Genomic DNA, 19,542 nt, shown 5'->3' with positions numbered 1-19,542 from the left:
GTGCACTCTCTGTGGGTTATAAATTGGTACAACCATTACGGAAAATATTATGGAGGTTCCTCAGAGAATTAATGGAGAAGGCAATGGCACCGCACCCCAGTGCTCTTGCCTGCAAATCCCATGGATGGAGGAGCCTGGTGGGCTGCCGTCTATGGGGTCGCTGAGTCAGACCCGACTGAGCGACTTCACTTTCACTTTTCACTTTCATGCCTTGGAGAAGGAAATGGCAACCCAAACCAGTGTTCTTGCCTGGAGAATCCCAGGGATGGGGGAGCCTGGTTGCCTGGGCTGCCATCTATGGGGTCACACAGAGTCAGACACGACTGAAGTAACTTAGCAGCAGCAGCAGCAGTGAATTAAAAATAACATGACCATACAATGCAGGATTCCAATTCTGGGTATTTATCTGAAGTAAACAAAAATGATAGCTCAAAAAGATATGCAGTACTTGGGTGCAATCTCAAATATGACAGAATAATCACTGTTTGTTTCCAAGGCAGACCATTCAATATCACAGTAATCCAAGTCTATGCCCCAACCACTAATGCCAAAGTAGCTAAACAGTACTATGAAGACCTACAAACTTCTAGAACTAACACCAAAAAAAGATGTCCTTTTCATTATATGGGACTGGAATGCAAAAGTAGGAAGTCAAGAGATACCTGGGATAACAGGCAAGTTTGGCCTTGGAGTACAAAATGAAGTAGAGCAAAAGCTAACAGAGTTTTGCCAAAGGAACACGTTGGTCATAGCAAACACCCTCTCCAACAACACAAGAGATGACTACATATGGACATCAACAGATGGTCAACACCAAAATCAGACTGATTATGTTCTTTGCAGCCAAAGATGGAGAAGCTCTTACAATCAGCAAAAAACAAGACCAGGAGCTGACTGTAGCTCAGATCATGAACTCCTTACTGCATAATTTAGATTTAATTGAAGAAAGTATGGAAAACTACTAGACCATTCAGGTATGATCTAAATCAAATCCCTAGGACAATACAGTGGAAGTGACAAATAGATTCAAGCAATTAGATCTGATAGAGTGCCTGAAGAACTACAGAGGGAGGTTTGTGACATTGTACAGGAGGCAGTGATCAAAACCATGCCCAAGAAGAAGAAATGCAGAAAGGCAAAATGGTTGCTTGAGGAGGCCTTACAGATAGCCAAGAAAAGAAGAGAAATGAAAGACAAAGAAGATAAGGAAAAATATACCCATTTGAATGCAGAGTACCAAGAAGAACAAGGAGAGATAAGAAGGTCTTCCTAAGTGAACAATGCAAAGAAATAGAGGAAAACAATAGAATGGGAAAGAATAAAGATTTCTTCAAGAAAATTAGAGATACCAAGAGAACATTTCATGCAAAGATGGACACAAAGGACAGAAACGCTATGAGCCTAGCAGAGGCAGAATATACTAAGAAGAGGTGGAAAGAATACACAGAGAACTATACAAAAAAGATCTTCATGACCCAGATAACCACGATGGTGTGATCACTCACCTAGAGCCAGACATCTGGGAGTGTGAAATCAAGTGGGCCTTAGGAAGCATCACTATAAACAAAGCTAGTGGAGGTGATGGAATTCCAGCTGAGCTATTACAAATCCTAAAAGATGATGCTCTGAAAGTTGTGCACTCAATATGCCAGAAAATTTGAAAATCTCAGCAGTGGCCACAGTGCTGGAAAAGGTCAGTTTTCATTCCATTCCCAAAGAAAGGAAATGACAAAGAATGTTCAAACTACCACACAAATACACTCATCTCACATGCTAGTAAAGTAATGCTCAAAATTCTCCAAGTGAGGCTTCAACAGTATATGAACCAAGAACTTCCAGATGTTCTAGTGGATTTAGAAAAGGCAGAGGAATCAGAGATCAAATTGCCAACATCCATTGGATCATACAAAAAGCAAGAGAGTTCCAGAAAAACATTAAAAAAAAAAAAAAAAGAGTTCCAGAAAAAACATCTACTTTTGCTTCACTGACAATGCTAAAGTATTTTATGTTGTGGATCATAACAAACTATGGAAAATTCTTAAGAGATGGGAATACAAGACCACCTTACCTGCCTTCTGAGAAATGTGTATGCAGGTCAAGAAACAACACTTAGAACTGGACATGGAAAATTCAGCAGTGGCCACAGGACTGGAAAAGTTGTTTCATTCCAATCCCAAAGAAAGGCAATGCCAAGGTATGCTCAAACTATCTCACAATTGCACTCATCTCACACACCAGCAAAGTAATGCTCAAAATTCTCTAAGCCAGGCTTCAACAATATGTGAACATGAACTTCCAGATGTATAAGCTAGATATAGAAAAAGCAGAGGAACCAGAGATCAAATTACCAGTAGCCACTGGATCATTGAAAAAGCAAGATAATACCAGAAAAACATCTACTTCTGCTTTATTGATTATGCCAAAACCTTTGACTGTGTAGATCACAATAAACTGTGGAAAATTCTTGAAGAGATGGGAATACCAGAGCACCTTACCTGACTTCTGAGAAATCTGTGTATGCAGGTCAAGAAGCAACTGGACATGGAACTGTCCAGTTAGAACAGGACATGGAACAATGGACTAGTTCAAAATTGGGCAAGGATTCCATCAAAGCTGTATACTGTCACCCTGTTTAATATGCAGAGTACATTCATTATGCAAATGCTGGACTGGATGAAGCACAAGCTGGAATCAAAATTTCGGGGAGAAATATCTATAACCTCAGATATGCAGATTGCACTACCCTTATGGAAGAAAGCAAAGAGGAACTAAAGAGCCTCTTGATGACAATGAAAGAGGAGTGAAAAAGCTGGCTTAAAACTCAACATTCAAAAAACGAAGATCATTGCATCCAGCCCCATCACATTGTGACAAACAGATGGGAAACAGTGGAAACAATGAAAGACTTTATTTTCTTGGGCTCCAAAATCACTGCAGATGGTGACTGCAGCCATGAAATTAAATGATGTTTGCTCCTTGGAATAAAAGCTACGAAAAATTAGCATATTAAAAAGCAGAAACATTACTTTACCAACATAAGTCCTTATAATCAAAGCTATGGCTTTTCCAGTAGTCATGTCTGGATGTGAGAGATGCAACATAAAGAATTCTGAGTGACAAAGAATTGATGCTTTTGAACTGTGGTAGTGGAGAAGACTCTTGAGAGTTCCTTGGGCTGCAAGGAGATCTAACCAGTCCATCCTAAAGGAAATCAGTCCTGAATATTCATTGAGAGGACTGATGCTGAAGCTGAAACTCCAATACTTTGACCACCTTATGTGAAGAACTGACTCATTGGAAAAGACCCTGATGCTGGGTTAGATTGAAGGCAGGAGGAAAAGGGGACGACAGAGGATGAGATGGTTGGATGGCATCACCAACTCAATGGACATGAGTTTGAACAATGGACATGAGTTTGAACAAGCTCCGGGAGTTGGTGATGGACATGGAAGCCAGGCATGCTGCAGTCCACGTGGCTGCAGAGTTGTATGTGACCAAATGACTGAAATGGACTGAACTGAATTGGTGGGACTGCAACATATGGCATAGGGAATATAATCAATAATATCATATTGGTAATAACGTGTATGATTACACATGGTAACTAGACTTAGAGTAGTGGTCACTTCATAATGCATAAAAATATTGAATCATGATTTTGTATACCTGAAACTAACATAATATTGCAAGTCAATTGTACTTTAATTGAATAAAATAAAATAAGGTGGAAAGATTATTGTAGAAGAATACTGAGCAAATGACTAAGATGAATGAAAGTGGATGGTCATTTTCTGGTTGGCACAATTTTTATTTTTTTTGGTTGGCACAACTTTTGATTTTCCTAACCTGAAGGATAAGACACAGGGTAGAGCTTTAGATGGGGAGGCAGTGATATTAAGGGCAGAGTGCAAGATGGGTCACCCCTAGGGATAGCATAATTTTCAAGCACCTTCTTTGATGGCCAAGAGTATAGCATCTGGTCTCACTTTGTCTAAGTGTCCCTTTTTGTCTGGTTTGGTTAAGCTTCTACTGTATTCTTTCTATAGATCATACATGCCAGGATTTCATTACTTCCTATGTTTAAATTCAAACTCTATGGAAATGGTTTATATTTGATTTGTTCCCCCTTTGAGAACAAACCTTTCCCAATAAATGTCTGAAGAAGTTTTTTCCATTATTTTCTAGAAACAATATCATCTTGTGTTAAATTCATATGAATTTGTCTGTTTCCTTGATCATTCAACAGTCCTTTCAGCCTGATAAGCTATTTTCTGTTGTCTTTGTTGTACTATATTAATTGTGAAATGTGCATTTCACTCTCTCTGACAGGAAGAATTCCTATTTTAGTTAAATTTTAAAAATGCATTTTCTCCATTGTATTAAATCATGACAATCATTCGACATTACTTCTTTTAATATTATTTTGGCATTAGTAGTTCAGATATTTCACCATTTAACTACTTCATCTCTTCTATCATGAAGATTAGACTTGCTCTACTGAATGGTTTCACTGTATTCTCCAAGGAAAACTAAAAACTGCACTGAGTTAGGTTGGTGCAATAAGATCTGAAGTTGCTAAAATTCTTTATTATTTATTTTGCTATCATTATTGACTATAATACTAACGCTTTTTTTAAGGTTTCAATTTGGGAAAACCATCAGGAAACACTATATTTGATAAAACTAAGATAAACATAGACATAAGAAAGCAAATTAAAACTTCTGAATTGAAAAAGAAATGAAACACATGTAAATCCATGGCTGATTCATGTCAATGTATGGCAAAAACCACTACAATATTGTAAAGTAATTAGCCTCCAACTGATAAAAATAAATGGAATAAAAAATGAAGAAGAAATGACAGCTGTACTCAAGGTAAAAAAATAAATATGATAAAAATACAACATGAAAAAATATCCATCTGAAAAATCTGATTAGCTTACTTCACTGATTTTAAAAATGTTCTGTTCAGCTCAGTCACTCAGTCATGTCCGACTCTCTGTGACCCCATGAACCGCATGAATCCAGGCCTCCCTGTCCATCACCAACTCCCGGAGTTTACCCAAACTCATGTGTGTTAATTTTGTTATGCCATCCAATCATCTCATCCTCTGTCGTCCCCTTCTCCTCCTGCCTTCAATATTTCCCAACATCAGGGTCTTTTCCAATGAGTCAGTTCCTCACATCAGGTGGCCAAAGTTTTGGAGCTTCAGATTCAACATCAGTCCTTCCAATGAACATTCAGGACTGATTTCCTTTAGGATGGACGGGTTGGATCTCCTTGCAGTCCAGGGAACTCTCAAGAGTCTTCTCCAACACCACAGTTCAAAAACATCAATTCTTTGGCACTCAGCTTTCTTTATAATCCAACTCTCACATCCATTCATGACCACTGGAAAAACCATAGCCTTGACTAGACAGACATTTGTTGGCAAATTAATGTCCCTGCTTTTTAATATGCTGTCTAGGTTGGTCATAACTTTCCTTTCAAGGAATAAGCGTCTTGTAATTTCATGGCTGCAATCACCATCTGCAGTAATTTTGGAGCCCAGAAAAATAAAGTCAGCCACTGTTTACACTGTTTCCCCATCTATTTGCCATGAAGTGCTGGGACCAGATGCCATGATCTTAGTTTTCTGAATGTTGAGCTTTAAGCCAACTTTTTCACTCTCCTCTTTCACTTTCATCAAGAGGCTCTTTATTCAATTATTCTCTATTACCTAAAGCAGTTGTCTGTATATCTCTTTTTCTATCATATATCTGCCTTCGTAGAACAGTATTGGACAAGCACATCCATTGTATACATAGTTTATATTTAAATTGTAGTAATACATTATTCTACCCATATATTCTATACAATTATGTATATATATAATATAGGGATTTCTAAAGGATAAGAGAAAATATATAAATGAAAGTCTTTTGTTTTTCCTACATTCTAGGGGTTCATCTTGTATAACTTAGCACATATTCAGTCTCCTGTGGCAACTATGAACCTAGACCATGTGTCAGCATCTATGGTCTGCAGATAAAATTAAATGTGACATTTTTAATAAATAAGTTTTACTGAAACACATGCACATTTGTTTACATATTGTCAGTGGCTGCTTTCATATTACAATAATGAGTATTTAACAAATGCCCATATGGTCCGCAAAGCCCTGACCTATCTTCTATGTATTGTTTTGCTACCAATAAGACTCAATTTCCAAATATCTGGAGTTCCTGTCTTAGAATATTCCTCATTGTTTTTTACAGTATATCATATGTTTTCACACAACCTCAGCTTTAAGCATGTTTTTCCCTTTGCTTAAAATTCCTTAGTGGAGGTCTTTTGTTTAGTTCTTTATATAGCATTCCTTACTTTTTTTCTTTTAAGTTCCTCCTCCTTGTGACCTCTACGGTATTATAAATTGTGGGTAATAAACTTTAGTCTCTGTGGTTAAAAATAAGAGCCAAGCCAAGCAAATGTAACTCTGTATCCAAACTTTGAATCTCAAGTAGATACTCCTAGAAAATGCAATTGGAGTATTTTTTTTTTTTCCAATGGTAGTGTGCCCATAGAAGGGTTCACAAAACTCATTATAGAGATTCTTGGAAATGTCTTTATTTACATCATTCACCTGGTCTGGTCATTTTAGGTCTTCCTTTGATTTTGTAAAATATGTAATATTTTTAAAATTTATTTGCTTTTGCTTAAGCTAACCGTGATCTAACATTATTTGTAAAATGTGAACAAGTCTATCAGTATCTCATTTGCTGATTAGAAACTGTCCACATTCTTTCAAGGAAAATTTTTAAGTTATTAATTATTAAAACAAATATTTAACACATTCAGCTTGTCATATAATTAAATCATGTCTATAAAAATTAGGACCAACTCTAAGTTACAGAAGACTCTAAACAATTTTGTTTTCAGTAACTATTCAATTCCACTACACTCTGGGAAAGGATACTGGCATAGTTTCCCAGGTGGCCCAGTGTAAAAATCTGCCTGCAATGCAGGAGACATGAGTTGTATCCCTGGGTCGGGAAGATCCCCTGGAGAAGGAAATGGCAAACCCACTAGGTATTCTTGCATGGAAAATCTCATGGGCAGAGAAGCCTGGTGGACTGCAGTCCATGTGATCACAAAGAGTTGGATATGAATGAGCATGCACGTACATTGTAATGGTCAATATTAGTATAGTTGTGAAACCAATTTGTCATGCATAACATTGGATTCAGAGACTGGAGGTGAGTAATGAGAAAAAAGAAATAGTACATATTTTTGAAAGAGAATTTAGCAAATGAAAATGTTTGTAATCTTAAGAAATTCATATTTAAACAGAAGAAATCAGCAACCTTTTTCTATAAAAGGCATTTGATAAATATGCTCAGTTTTGCAGGCCATGCAGTTTCTGCAGCCACTAAACAACTCTGCCATTGTAGGACAGTAGCAGGCCACATATGAACAAGCATGGTCATGCTCCAATAAAACTTTATTTATAAAAACAGACATAGTTAGCTGACCTGGTATATAGACTGGAGTTTATGCATATCTATAGGCTTCTATTTTGAAGCTGAAACTCCAATACTTTGGCCACCTGATACAAAGAACTCAACGGAAAAGACCCTCATGCTGGGACAGATTATTGAAGGCAGGAGGAGAAGGGGACAACAGAGGATAAGATGGTTGGATGGTATCACCAACTCGATGGACATGAGTTTGAGCAAGATCCGGGAGTTGGTAGTGGACAGGGAAGACTGGCATGCTGCAGTCCATGGGGTGGCAAATAATCAGACATGACTGAGCGAGTGAACTGAAGTGATAGGCCTGTCACTGTTTCCGTGACATGTAGTCATGTATGGATGTCACAGTTGGACCATAAAAAAGCTGAGCGCCAAAGAATTGATGCTTTTGAACTGTGGTGTTGGAGAAGACTCTTGAGAGTCCCTTGGACTTCAGGGAGATCCAGCCAGTCCATCCTAAAGGAAATCAGTCCTGAATATTCATTGGAAGGACTGATGCTGAAGTTGAAACTCCAATACTTTGGCCACCTGATGCAAAGAACTGACTCACTGGAAAAGACCCTGATGCTGGCAAAGATTTAAGGCAGGAGGAGAAGGGGACAACAGAGGATGAGATAATTGGATGGCATCACCGACTCAATAGACATGAGTTTGAGTAGGCTCTGGAAGTTGATGATGGACAGGGAAGCCTGGCGTACTGGAGTCCATGGGGTCACAAGGAGTCGGACACGACTGAGGGGCTGAACTGAACTGATAGGCGTCTATACCTGAGGTTTCAACTGTCTTGCATGGTTTTAAAATGATTATAGCTCATTTATTGATTGATTGAATGCATATTTTTGAGCCCATATTTTAAATCAGGGGCTTCGCAGATGGCTCAGAGGGTAAAAAATCTGCCTGCAATGAGGGAGATCTGGATTCGAACCCTGGGTTGGGAAGATCCCTTGGAGGAGGGCATGGCAACCCACTAGAGTACTCTTCCTGCAGAATCCCATGGACAGAGGAGACTGGGAGGCTGCAGTCCGTGGGGTCACAAAGTCAGACACAACTGAGCAGCTAAGCAGAGCACATTCTGAATCAGGAAAAAATATGCAAACTCACAACTGCTTTTCCATATTTCTAAAGGCAAAAAAGTGCATTGCTCAATTTAAAGCAATTCCTCAGATTAGGTACTAGAGAAAGAGCTTTTTAGATTCCAAATGTACATACATAACAGATGATCTGATGGCAACAGAAATCTGTGTTTGGATTTATCTTCTGTTAGTTTGAGGGCCTGTGTCCCAGAATCTATGCTCAGTTTCATTTTAACAACTAAGCCCAGGAACTCCTTCTCCTTTATTAGTTATTTACTTTGCTTGTGTCATGATTTGTTGGCTTTTATATTGTAATAGAAATATGAATGTATATTCATATTTAGAGTTAATACATTTTTTGTGCAGTACCATCTTGAAGTGTACTATCATTAACTCCATCATGGTTTCATAGTTGATAGTCTTTATGGAGCTAAGAAAAAATTCATTGCATATGAAACTTGAAATTTGTTTAAAACTCTGGATTTTGCGGCTATGTTTTGAGAATGTTTCTTCCATTAGACTTACTTTTATGTGATAATCTTACTGTTCAAATTGTGAATTAAATATACTTGGAAAGTGCTATATTAAGGCTCAAAATGGGGAAGGAGTAATTGTTTTCACCTCCAGTTCAGAACCCCTTATCAAGACTATAAGTAAACAAAGAGGTTACAGCTTTTAGGTAGTCAAAACTGGAAGCTTCTCCATTGAACATGTGGATAAAGTTTTGTCTTGTTTTAAAGATAATCTTGTAGTTGTAGTTGTGTTTCATTTATTGAGTACATTTTCTTGATGCTTTCTACTATCATTATCTTCCTGACAAAAAAGTTCCCCATCCCTGTTTTTTACCCTGCGTTGCACCTTATTGATTTGCTGTCCTTGGGCAGTATTTATATGTATAGTTTACAAATTCTCAATCCATCATACTGTCCTGTTGGGCTTACAGCTTTAATATTTTAAAGACAATCCTTGTTCCCAGCAGTTTTTGAAAAAAGCAGTTATCACATGAGCTACTGGGATTCAACCCTGTCATCTAAATGTTTATCTGTCTCCTCTGTTTGGCATGGAGATCAGGGTCATTGCTAAAAGAAAAAATGATACACCTTCTCTTGTGAAAAATGCCATGAATTGCCCTCTAGAATTTCCTGCCAGGTGTAAATAAAAGCAGATAAAATTGAAAAATGCACAGTAATGGCTTTCCTTCATCTTAGAAACAACCTAGTTATGCTTTCATTATTCATACTTCATATATTTAAAACCTTTCATATGAAAACAATCACTAAGAAAATAAAAATTTAGTCTTATCTGTAACATTCCTTTTTTCACAAGTTCTAAAACAAAAATTCCCTCTACGTCAAAAAGGGAGAGAAAAACCACTGCATTAGCCCAGAAAATAAACTGTACAGTTATAGTTTATTGCTCTGAAAAATAAAACAAATGCTGAATTCATTTAAAAATAACACATGGAGCCACCTTCGTAGTCTCGCTTCTTACAGGGGCATAAAATTTAGTTATTATTGATACCACATGAATGGGCAATTAGAACCTGTTTAAGGAAAACGCCCAGAATGGTTGTGACCATGCTCATATAATACTGCAAATAGCCTTCTAATTGCATAGCTTACATTCAGGTTAATTGTGGTACAGACATTGGCTTTGCTGTTCCACTGTGAAGTTGGCACCTATAGTAAATATTGCATAGTTCAAGATTAAGTGTTACTTAATACTCACCTTAGATTCAAAATGACTCAATACAGGTTGATTAAATGTTTCTCTAGTATCTTAAGCTTCACGGTTTTTAGGAAGAAATATTTTTTTCTCATTTTGATGTAATTATGAATATTGTTTTAACCCCAAAATATCGGGCACTTGAGGGAAAAATTATAAAAATATTACTCAAGAGATATGTTTCTTTCAAAAAAACTAATGAAACATTAGAAATAAAGATCTGAATCCTGAGAAAATATATATAAATACTTGATTGTAATTGTGAGATCCAAAGGCTTTTATGCTTTTAACAGGAGGGTCACTGCAGACTTACTGAGTGTGGATAAGAGAAAACTTAGCTGAGTGGAGTGCATAGTAGACACAAAATATTTCATTACATTTATTTTTGTTATTTGTGTCTCCAAATGCTTTGATTTCAAATTTTTAAAACTGGAAAGAAAACTAAACCCATTCATTTTACAGAGGACTTCCCTGGTGACTCAGAAGGTAAAGCATTTGCCTACAATGTGGGAGACCCGGGTTCGATCCCTGGGTCAGGACATCCCCTGGAGAAGGAAATGGCAACCCACTCCAGTACTCTTGCCTGGAAAATCCCATGGACAGAGGAACATGGTACGCTAAAGTCCATGGGGTCTCAAAGAGTCGGACATGACTGAACGACTTCACTTTTATTTTACAGAAGAAGAAATTGTGTCTCAGACAGTTTAAACAGCATCAAAGAATTAAGAACAATCATTTACCAGGGGGAGATCTGGATAGAACTTGTTTGACTTTAGGATTGTGGGCTTCATAATTATTTCAAGAAGAGATTATGTATTTAGGATGGAATATATGTTATTTCTATTTATTGGAGAAATGTGTGTGGGTGTGTGCGTGTGTGTGTGTGTGTGTAGCTGGAGTGGACACAGTAGAAGCTTACTCAGCTATCCTGGAAACCAAACTCCTCTCATGCAATCACCAATGAAATGTTCAGGCAAATGAACACATGTAAAGCATATATAAGCTATAAAGCAAACACTTCAAAGAATACTATCTCTCCAAGTTTCAGTATGTAACTATTTGATGATGTCCCTTGAGATTGTTTAGATTTCAATTTAAGTCATTTATAATTCAATACCTTTACAATTCCACACAGACACTGGGTATGAAAGTTCACCTCCTGTAATAGGTGCAAGTGAACCCAAGTGAATGTGAAAGTGAAGGCATGAAAGACTAAAATATGTAATATGACAATGCGGAAGAATACAAATTCTGATGATGTGTGTGTTGTAAATAACCTGTAGGTAATTAGCAGCTAGGTCAAACAGGAGAAACATAACCTTTGGCTATTTGACACAAAGTAAAATCTTTAAATTTGAAAGTAGCACAATAACGTCTCATAATAACATGATTGCTGATCTTATGCTATTTCATACATCTCTGGTGGAATGCCCCATAATGTCTCCAGATTAAACATGTGGACTTATCCTTTAACCTTCTAAGAGAAATTTCAAGTTTTAATGGACTCATACTTTAAACATTTTTTAGCCTTTTACTGTAATAGCCAATGTTCTCATCATGGCAATTTCACACATATTCATACATGCGTACATATATCAGTGACGCTCCTGTAAGCTTTACAGCATGTCACAACAGCTTCCTTCATCCGAACTTGCCAGGATTAAATCTATTCTGTGGGATTAACCAGGAAGAACCCTTATTGAGTATTTCTGTCTCTTTATGGCTTGGACAGAGGAGCCTGGTGGGCTATAGTCCATGCAAAGAGTAGGACATGCCTGAGCACACACACAAACACACGCCGATGCGTGTTCAGGGGCACTGTGCTTTCTTCAGTTCAGTCGCTCAGTCGTGTCTGGCTCTTTGCAACCCCATGAATCGCAGCATGCCAGGCCGCCCTGTCCATCACCAACTCCCGGAGTTCAGTCAACTCGTGTCTATTGAGTCGGTGATGCCATCCATCCATCTCATCCTCTGTTGTCCCCTTCTCCTCCTGCCCTCAATCTTTCCCAGCATCAGGGTCTTTTCCAATGAGTCAGCTCTTTGCATGAGTTGGCCAAAGTATTGGCGTTTCAGCTTCAGCATCAGTCCTTCCAATGAACACCCAGGACTGATCTCCTTCAGGATGAACTGGTTGGATCTCCTTGCAGCCCAAGGGACTCTCAAGAGCCTTCTCCAACACCACAGTTCAAAAGCATCAATTCTTTGGTGCTCAGCTTTCTTCACAGTCCAACTCTCACATCCATACATGACCACTGGAAAAACCATAGCCTTGACTGTGCTTTCTTACCATGTCCCAATTGGTTAAATTAATACCGCAGAGTTTAAGCCCAACTCCGAGCCCAAATATATGAGAACTGCTTAAACATTAAGTGCACTTTACTCTTTGTAGAAAATGCATTAAAAGAAATTTCACACTAGTGCTCTTGAAATACCTATAAGTTTTCTGAATTTATTCTCCTCATTAAGTAACAATTATTGGACTTCCTTTATAAAATTTTGTTTCCCTATACTGTAAGACTAAGAGAGAATGAATACAAAGGCTCTTTCAATTATTCATAACTTATTAGTTTATTTAATATTACTAGAACCTTAGAAATGTGGCAAACAGAAATGGTGAGCTTCAGTTGACTTGTGATTGCATTTTCAAGGAGGGCCAATAGGATTTATTGTTGGAATTGTGAGAGAAATGGGGGGAAAGGAGTAGGTGACATCATTTGCCTGAACAGGCAGAATGCAGATGTCAGGGACCGAGATGAAGAAACCGAGAAACAGAGGCGTTATGAAAAGAGGTCTCAAGTTTGATTTTAGGCTGGTTCACTGTGAGCTATCTATTATACACCCAATTACACATGCCAATTAAGTGGTTAGACATGTGGGTTTAGAATTAAGGGGAGAGGTCTGGCCTATGGAAATAAAGTTGGGAGCTTTCAGCCTAGACATTAAATGCAGTAAGGGAAAGAGTGCTGCCTGTTGGGTAAAATATGCCCCCTGATGGGTAAAAATAGGGGTGGGATATGTGTTTACTTGTATATGGATAAAATTTTTAGAAATATACATAATACACACGCATAAAATCTACATATAGAAATCTATTTAACAGTATGCCGCTTGCTGATGGGGTGGAGCCGGACAAGGAATGGAGGGAGACACTGATGGTATATCGTCCGTCTTAAAAAATACAGGCATGTTATTAAAGATCCCATTAATTTAAAATAAAATGACTCTAATGAAAACTTAAGACACAAAATATTACAAACAAAAAATAAAAAAATGAAACATTTTTAAATGAATCCTCTGTTATAATTATTTTGAGGATTATATTTACTTAAAATTAGTTTGTATACAGTAAATCAAGCATCATTTACTATAAATTCTCATTGTCTAAAGCTACTTCAAGGCTTCCCCAGTGAATCTGAGTGCAAGCAGGAGCCCCAGGAAACATGGGTTTGATCCCTGGGTCAGGAAGATCCCCTGGAAGAGGAAATGGCAACCCACTCCAGTATTCTTGCCTGAAAAATCCCATGGACAGAGAAGCCTTGTGGATTATGGTTCATAGGGTCACAAAGAGTTGGACACAACTGACTGTGGGCATGGATGGAAAACTACTTCAAAAGACTCTCGAATGATATATAATACCTTTAATCAAGTCACTCTAGTCAGATGTTTAATAATGGTATTTCTTTAGTTTTATAGCTGTAAATTCAAAAAAGAACTTACTTTAAAAAAATAAAATAAATTTCAACTCAGATAAATAGTTTCAAACAACCTAGTCCTGCTGCTCAAAAGGTCTTCAGAGATGGTTTTCTTGTCGTCCTGATTTTTTTTTTTTTCCAGGTGAGGTCTTTTCTTTTTCCATTTGTTGGTGAAGATGGCTTCTGGTGTCTCCAGGCTTCCATGGTTCTTCTTATCAGTGAACTCAGGAGGAGAGTATCTTTTTCTATATAGTTTTGGCAAAACTCGCAGAAATGAACCACTATACCCAAGACTGAGTCAGTGTCTGTGTTCTGAAATGAGGTGTACTCTGATTCAAAAACTAGAATTCAGTGCAAATCTTGTGAATAGAGCAACAATTTTTCCCCAAGAAAATGCAAGAAAGAAGCCAAAAAGCTAATGACCACTATAGATATCTTATCACCCAGTCTGTACAAATGCCTATCTTAATAGTAATACAGAATATACCATAACAGCGAGTAAATGTTCAATTTTTACTTCCTCTCATTACTTTTTTCAGACATCCATGTCCAAGAGGAAAGGAATGAGGAAATATTTTTCCCAAGGCAGTGTATGTTAATTCATTGAATGTCAAGACAATAGGGTTTATATTTTATCTGCTTAACTACTGGATATGAATGGAGGTTCATGAACAGGGAAAATAAGGCCATTATAATGTTTGAAATGATTATACTCGTAAATTTAAATGATATGTGTGGTTGAGGTACAGAGAACACAAATAGGACTTTGTACTCAGAACGTGAGGTAGAAAATCCAGGTTTAAGATTGCTGTAGTAGAAATGGAGATGAATAACTTTTCTTTTCTCTCTGGAAGAAAGATTTAACCACATGTGGATTCAAATGTAACCAATTTAAACATGTTCACATAACCTTCTTAAGTGAAATGAAGCAGCTTTCATTTCAAAGAGCCAAAGGCAATAGGCTTATATTTGCAACAATCACCATAACAAAACATGTTTCCAGTGGAACCATACTTTAAAGAATGACTCATATATTCTTTCTATAATGGATACTGCCCCTTTAAGTAGCAGCAAACAGCTTCAGAGGATAATAGTTGTTATTATGATTGTCAATCTATCCCAGATCTGCTATTCTGTATTTTGTTGCTTATAGTCATAAATAGTACTTTCAGTGTGAGAATTTTATCTCAAGCCAGAGTGTCAAATCACTGATGAATAGGAAAAGGATGATATCTCTGTGTGTGTGTGTGTGTGTGTGTGTGTGTGTGTGTGTGTGTGTGTGTGTGTGTGTGTAGAGACAATAGAGAGAATGAAAGCACTTGATGCCAAAAAGGAAGAAAAGTATGCTATAGACCCTTAAATCAATATAATAGTATATATTTTAAATTAACTTCTTAAAAATCAATTAACTGATAATTGGCTTTTACTGTTTAATTAGAAAAATATGTCAAACCAGTATACAGAGAATACATGGGATCACAGCAGGCCCTATCACATCTTTGAAATATCCTATTTCTATTATTTGTCAGTAATGCTTTGAAAACATGTATCTGACTGTGTAGGATTAGGCACCATTTTAATGGATCTGAAACTATCACCTCAGGCTTACATGTATATCTTTATTAATTTCTCATTAGTTTGTTGACTAAACAACAGTTAAAGGCTCAAAAGCCTTTAGATTTTTTTTGAGTAGTTTATAATTTGTTTTAACTCCAAGCATGCATCTAATTTCCTTGTGTTGGTTAATTCATCTGTTAAATGGGTCTCTCCATATTTACAAAGCATTATTTGAGATGTTACATCAACAAAAGTGCCATGAAGCATCATGCTCAATGTTTCAGAAATATAAAATTGTCATAAATGAAAACTCAGCTTATTTTATTTAAGGATGAGTCTCTGGTTCATCTCAGGAAAATCTTTGCCTAATCATGAGTTTGTTATCCAATAATGAACAAGTTCTCTGAATGGCTGATTTACTTCTCATACATCATCTAGGATGAGATTTTATTTTAAGAACTCAGTGTCAACATAATATTGTTCTTCCAGATGTTATTTCAAGAAATAAAGAAGAAAAAAGTTTGAGCATTTTTTCTAATGAAGTGATATTTATGCCACTGGGCAGCTGAAAGAACAAAATACTCCTCAGGAAATAAATAATATAAATGCCAAAAAATACATTGCTTTGAACATATGTTGATGAAGGAAGCATTAGCGTTAGGAAAGATTACATAATTAACAATGAAAATTAAGGAGATTATAGAAGATCTGGGAAAAGCTATTCCACAGAGAAAATTAGAATGGGGTATGAAGCAAAAACAACTTGGTAAAACCTTCATGCCCCTTCACTGTCTATATTTGTAGGAAGAAGTTTAGTAATCTGAATCTTTGTCGCCAAAACTGGAAAAATGGGATAAAAAGCATATCAGAGACTCCTTTAAGAGTTAAAAAGTAATGGTAAGCGGGGACTTCGCTGGCAGTCCAGGGGTTAAGACTATGCTCTTCTAGCGCAGAGGGTGTGGGTTCAATCCCCGGCTCTGTACATGTCATTGCCAAAAAAAAAGTAAATTATAAATAAATAAAACATTCTTTTAAAAAAGGAATGGTCAGCATAAGCAAATTGCTAAACGCATTGTCCAGAATATCGTGGCAGCTTCCCAAGGGTGCGTCCAGCTTCCCCAGTGCTTCAGCTGGTAAAGAATTCGCCCGCAACTTCCACTTTACAAGGGTTTGTTCTCTTTACCTACAGACGAGAAATAAGCAAATAATATGAAGATTGTAACAAGTGGGAAGGATTTCAGGTTTTGGCATATATATTTTTAAAGGGCTCTACTGGAGGAACTATAAGACTTGAATTCTAATCTCAAATACGGTAGCCATCTGCTCTCTTCAGTTTTCATAACTAAAAAGAGAAGGTTGGCTAACTTAACACTAAGAAACTTATAATTTCTAATATTGATGACTGGGTGACTATTGGTATGTTTTTTGGCTTTATTAATACAGACTATTAGTCTATTTCCTAATGCTTGCAAAAAATTTAATAACTTAGAAAATAACATAAGTTTGGGTGAAATGAGTTCTCTGATTTAGCATCCTTTGTTGTGGGTTTGATAACTAACTTTGATATAATAGCTGTAGAAAATACAAAATAAAATTCAACTGTTCAGGAATCATGCAAAAATAAGAATAAAATCAGTACATCAGTAAAATGTGTACATAAAAGGTAGAAATTGATGTACCTTTGAGACACTATAGAATCATGCAGCTAGTAAAAACAAATAACAAAAACAAAAGTTCAATAATGATGGGCACTCAATAATACTGGGTACTGGTTCTAGTTTCCATAATGATTATTAGACTGTGGGTTTTGACTTTGTTTATTAATATAGTTCACAGTTGGTGGGGTAGTGGTGTTTTTTGTTTTTTTTTTTCCCACTATTACTTTAAAATTATCACCACTTTTGAGGAGAATTTAGAAAAAGTCTATCTCTAGGAAACCAAAGATTTCAATTCTAGTTACAATTTCTTCCACCATCATTGTATGCCTATTTTCTTTTTGTGTTCTAATCTATAAACCTCAAATGTCTAACTTGTTCAGTTTGAAAACTGATTTTTGCTATAAACAAGTCTTACAGATGATTCTTTAAATTCATTTTGATCACTATTTGCAGAGGACTCAACAATTTCTAACTATCTTCTACTAAACCAACCTGTTTATGAGTAATGCTTATAGTAATTAAAAAGTACCATGGCCCAGTGATTTAGTAGGTATGGCATGAAACAACATTCTTCAGAAGTGTGAATCTTTCCACATGTGAACATGCGTCAGTGCTCATGGTAGGAACATGTGCAGAAGACATACTATAGAGATAAATGTTTCAACTCTCTTTGACCCTGAAGCAAAATAAATGAGAGTAATAAACTTCACCCCTTTGAGTTTTGCCTTGTTATCAAATATTTCCCAAATCATGAAGCCAATAAAAGTGAAAGAGTCTGTCAGGGGATAAACAACAAAAAATACTTCTTAGTGTTTTCCCCCAAGCATTTTAAGAAAACTTCAATTCTAGATGTATGAATGAAATTACTTCTAAAAATCAGAAAATTCTATCAGTTCAGAAATAAATGAACATCTTTAGCAGGAAGTTAGACTTCCATCCTCACAAAAAAATAATATTATGTCATTTCATGGGTTTTTCCTGCCTCATTATAAATTGAAGGAAAATTTTTGATATAGTTTCTCATGTTTTACTTTAAGTCAATTAGATTCACATTTAAAAAAAAATACAAGATTGAAATGGTCCTAGGGAGACTCAACACTTCCCCTCATTAAATGGGTGAAGATCATTGCTGAAGAATCTTCATCACAGTTTTAGTGGATTGCAGGTGATCAAAAAGTTAATGCTTATTGAATAAATGAAAGGATCAAAGTCATAACCCAGGACCTACTCCACTGCTGAAATGCTACCCCGGCCTTGGGGTGGACTCTCTCCCTTTGAAGTCCTTTGACAGCTATTTCAGTCACTATTTAACTGAGATTTTGATTCCCTTGGGCCTCACTCTCCTCCACTCACACGTCTCTCCTACTTATTAAACCAACTCACAGGCTGGTGACTGTGGTTCAAGAAATATGTAAACTCATGCATATGGCCTTCATCTTCATTTAAAAATGCCTTATCATCTCTCATTAACACTTGCTTGCATTTTTATATCACCTTTTCAAATGTGTCCCATTTCAATCCTCATATAAAGGAACTGACCTCCAATTTCCCTTCCCACCTCACGTTTCCCCCCAGTCTTTATGAATCTACATCTGACGCGCCCTTTATCGGAGGATGATGTGGTCCCCACACACTGAGGCTTATTCCCTTCAGTCTGCTTCAGAACTCTGCGGCATGACGGGTGACCCCATGTCCCCATCTTCAGTTCCTCTCTCCTCTTGATCCATCCCCTCAACTTTTTTCTTTTTAAATCTCTCAACCTTTTATTGATTACCTATTTCATTTCTTATTTCCTCCAGTTGAGATTATCCACTGGTTTCTGCTGGTTTTTCCTCAATAATTAGCTGCCTTTTCTACATATATATCTGTACCTACTTTTCATTTTTTAAATGGAGGTTTCCTTAAGCCTGTAGCTAAAGGCCTATTTTATCTTCTTTTAAAATCTCCCCCTTAGTAATCTTATCCTAAAATCATAGCTTTATTTATCCTCACTTTATGGGGGATTTCCTAATAAACAAATGTATGTATTCCCATTTCTATTCTCAGTCCTAAAGTCCTAGTTCCAAATGCTGCTTCTTTAACTACAAATTCACACCTTCCCCCCCTCTAACCACTATTTTTTTTTTTTTAATAAATGGTGCCTTCATACTATGCCCCTGCACTCACACCTATCATCCTAATCAAAAGAGAGCAGTTTTTATTCCAGCCTTTTTTCTCTTGGTCTCTACATTCATTGAGTTGCCCAGTCCTGTCCATTCTATTGTATTACTGTTTTACTCATCTTCTGGAGGCATTGGATTGCCTGACAGAGGAAAATAGAAGAGA

The sequence above is a fragment of the Odocoileus virginianus genome, chromosome 19 (genome assembly GCF_023699985.2).
Source record: "Odocoileus virginianus isolate 20LAN1187 ecotype Illinois chromosome 19, Ovbor_1.2, whole genome shotgun sequence".
Lineage (NCBI taxonomy): Eukaryota > Metazoa > Chordata > Mammalia > Artiodactyla > Cervidae > Odocoileus > Odocoileus virginianus.
This window is presented reverse-complemented; position numbering follows the sequence as displayed.